Raw genomic sequence first — 4,084 nt, 5'->3', positions numbered from 1 at the left:
TGACATGTTGCACAGTGTTATGTCTCCCTAATACTCTGCCCCAGGGTTGGATTCTTAAGCGGCCCTGATGCAGCTGATTAGTGAGCTGGGCAGTGGCCCAAGGACAAGTGCCACTATGTTCCCCGCCCCATGGCACTGTGGCATCCCCTCCCCCCTACAATCCCGCCATGTTTCTCCTCTGTTCACCACTGCCACGCCAGCCACACTCTTTGTCCTGCATCATCACACTGATGCAGGGGGCGTGGCTCCGGGGAGGAAGTGTGGTTTGGGAAGCACAGTGTGGGGAGGGAGCACGCTTGGTGGCCCCACCATCCTGCGACATTTGATTCCCCCTTGCTCCATTATCCCTACTGAAGTAGTGCTACTTGTCCAACTGTTGGTTCAGAAAAGTTTTGGGGCTGCTTACAAGTCCACACAAGCCCCAGGGCAGAACATTATGCCAATGTAACACTGTGCATCATGTTGGCCACTAAAAAGAATGGTTCACCTACGGCTCCTGCTAACTCATGTGCAATCTCACACTGCAATGATATTCCTATTATTCTTGATAGAAGTATTTTCACAGTGTGTGGTTGTGCAGGAATTTGTTGGAGTGGAACAGATCTGCCTCCACAGCAACATGCTTGTGTTTTTTTAAATCCTCACAGTAGCACAAGCAGATCTGTTCCCGATCCCTTCTCTCTGTGCCGTATGTCAGCCATTACTAGTAATCAGTTAAAAACTAAAGCATCAATTGATTAAAACAGCAGTTGGTTGAGATCCCTACTTTATGGGACCATCCATAACAGCAGCATCTGGGAGATAATATTATATTTCCTGCTATACACATTTGGGGGACCTATAAAGGAGAGGTGAGGTGGTCTTAAAGTAGTGAGCCCTTCTCTTGAAAATATAACAAATCCGTATAAGTACTCCATTCAGATTGCATATTTATCTCTTTACATACCAAAGCCTCCATTGGGGATATACCCATAGCGGAGTTTTACACTCCAGCCATTTTTTATATTTTGCCCATTCTCCCATCAGACTTCTTTACATAGCGATTAAGAAAATCTTTATGCACTTTGCTTTTATCATACCACAAATATGAGTGCCAGCCAAACTTTCTATCAAATCTTTCCAAATCAAGTATTCTGGGATTTCTTAATGTTATCCATTCCTTCAACCACGTCAAACAAACAGCATCAAATCAGGCAGAGTAAGACCACCTCTTTCTTTAGCATCTGTTAAATTTTTTAAATTTAGTTCTTGGTCTTTTCCCTTGCCAAACAAATTTAGTTATATACCTTTGCCATTGCTTAAAACAGGTTAACATATTAATTATAGGAATATTCTGTTCATTCTAGTCCATCTTTGCAAATCAATTCTTACTGTATTCCATATTTTAATATAATTATATGAAAACAACAAAGAATTTTTATTTGTCAACCAGACACCCAAATATTTGATTTTCTTCTCTACTTTCAACTACAAGTGCTAACTGTTCTTAGCCTTAACTTGTGCTTGGTGAACAGGGACAGTAGACAATGTTTAGCGATTCATGCTTTTATTAGCAGACCTCAACAACTTGTGAATTTCCCCATGGCTCAACAGAATGATTGTTCAAGAATAATTACCACAAGATGTATATTCTGAGTAGTCCTTTAAGAAGTACAAGGAAGCAGCAAATTGTTCTATTGATTTCAAGGAAACTGACCACCCATAGAATCCCGAAATCCTCTGTAAAATCCCCAGGAAACAGCCAAAAAGGCCATTGTGTTGCAATTTCCACTTTCTAGACATGGCACAAAGATTAACTAACCTTTAAATTGAGAAATCAACCAAAGTCCTCTGGACAGAGGAGGAAGTAGAACCATCAGGGGAACTTTTAAAGGTAGGGAGAGCCGCTCTGGCCACGCTGCAAACTTAGCACTGGGTGAGCTAACTCCCAAACGGGGCCGCACAGACCCATTTGGGAGCAAAATTGGCCAGGGAGAGTCACTCTGGCTGCGCTGTGAATGTAGCACAGGCCAATTTCGCTCCCAAACGGTGCCGCGCAGCCCTGTTTGGGGGAGTGAAATCATGCTCCCCACATCTGCCGTCAGATGCGGGGGGCATGTCTGGAGAGCAAGGCTCAGCCCCTGATTGGTGGTGGCCCGGGTTGTTTGAACCTGTTCCCCCAATGGTGGCTCTGCCCCTGCTGATGAACCCTTTACAGTTGATGGTCGATCCTAAAAGGCAGGAGTCATTCACCACTTCAATGACCTCATTATCAGTTCAGAGGCTGGTTGCTGTACCCGTTGTCATTAGTTTAGTCGTCTTTATATTTAGTCGTAGTTCCAATTTTTGTACTGTGCTCCTTGACTTTCCTTACTAGAGCTTCCAGATCATCCACATTCTCAGCTATCAGAGTAATGTCATCAGCATAGTGCAGGTTATTGATGTTTCTTCCTCCAACTTGCTGATCTCAAATTGTGAAATTGCTGATCTCCTAGCAAAAATATGTAACTTGCCCCTACAATCAGGCTCTGTACCAGAGGACTGGAAAGTAGTCAATGTGACTCCAATTTTCAAAAAGGGATCTAGGAGGGATCCAGGAAATTATAGGCCAGTTAATATCCAATTATAGGATATTAACTTAAGGATAAGAATGAGTATGTGATATGTCACCACCATTTTGTGAGGTTCTTCACCCATCAACTGCATGTGTTAGGTGAAGCCGTGATTCTTATTACATAATAAAGTGCTTTGAATCTGACGGAATTGGTGTTGGCCTCTACCTAGAAAGAACCTAGAGTGGAGTATTTCCGTTACAGTAGCCACACCTGCATCTCATGCTTTATCTCAGGGGTTTCTCCATATGGGTCCACAAAAAAGCCAGAGTATCGCACACAACCATCATGAAAAAAGCTGAATGATGGCACTGGCTGTATGAACAGCACCTTGCTGTTCCCTTACTGAAGTCACTGTAAATCCCCTCCTTGTCTGAACTGCCTCCAACACTAATTGTAGTGAAGCAGGGAGGAATTGCCAATTGAGAAACCTCCTGGAGATGCCAGGGATTGAACCTGGGACCTTTTGCATACAAAGCAGATGCTCTACCACTGAGCTACAGCTGCTCCCCTAAACCCATTTGCCATTTTAGACAGAGACAGTAGCAGAGAGCTGAAGGGATTCCATGAGGTGCAGGGAGCCTCTTCCAAGAAATCTGACATCAGGTCGATCTGTTGCCTGGTAGGAGTGCATACATTTTGCCACCGCTTACATTCTACCTCTACCCTCTGTAAATAAAGTGTAGCATCCACACTTTGTTTCTACTTCTACACTTTGTAAATAAGAACACCTGCAGTCTCCAAAGAAAACCAACATGCAGGTGGTGCTTCCCCTCAGTGTTGGGGAATTGGGGAGCTTGCAACCACTTTATCATCACTGAAGGGCTTTGGCAACAGTGTAGTTGCTTCATTTAAATTAAGCTGTAAAATGTAATTAGGAGTTTTGAGTAATGGGTTCAACTGCCTGTTCATATTTTAATATAAGTAATGGGGTTCCCCCCCCCTCAAGTCCTGCTAGGCTGCCTCATCGTGGTGTGTGTGTGTGTGTGTGTGTGTGTGTGTGTGTGTGTGTGTGTGTTCCTGGGCGGGATGAATGAAGTTTGCCGGAAGGTATACTTCCAGTAGGGTCACCCAAGGCGTGAAAGTCATCCCAGCAGCCCTGCTAAAGCAAGCAGGCACCTATATTGGGCCGCAGCGATATAGGAAGGTCAGTTTAGTGAGAACGACAAAGGCATCATTTCATACTGCGTAGGAGAAGGCAATGGTAAGCCACTCCTGTATTTTACCAAGAAAACCACATGGATAGACAAGATAGAATGATTGTCGATGTAGTGCCGGATGATGGTTGGATGATACTCAGGTTGGATGATACTCAACTTGGATGATACCCTCAGGTTGGATGATACTCAGCATGCTACTGAGGAAGAGCTGAGGATCTCTGAGAGTATCAATGGTGTTTATGACGCATCAGCAAATTAAAATTGGACACTTTCAGTCAGAAAATCATACTGTACATGAAAAACAAAGGAACGGTGTTGCTTTCATAATCAGAA

At 43.8% G+C, this 4,084-nt stretch overlaps 1 non-coding gene across 1 annotated transcript; it reads right to left on the bottom strand.

Moving 5' to 3' along the window:
- Positions 1–3,026: 3,026 nt before the first annotated feature.
- On the bottom strand, positions 3,027–3,095 carry TRNAT-UGU (transfer RNA threonine (anticodon UGU)). The gene has a single exon. It is a non-coding gene; the product is annotated as a tRNA-Thr (tRNA).
- Positions 3,096–4,084: the final 989 nt, after the last annotated feature.

The sequence above is a fragment of the Hemicordylus capensis genome, chromosome 1 (assembly GCF_027244095.1).
Source record: "Hemicordylus capensis ecotype Gifberg chromosome 1, rHemCap1.1.pri, whole genome shotgun sequence".
Classification (NCBI taxonomy): Eukaryota; Metazoa; Chordata; class Lepidosauria; order Squamata; family Cordylidae; genus Hemicordylus; species Hemicordylus capensis.
The sequence above is the reverse complement of the archived record's forward strand: the minus strand, read 5'-3'. Positions and strand labels throughout refer to the sequence as shown.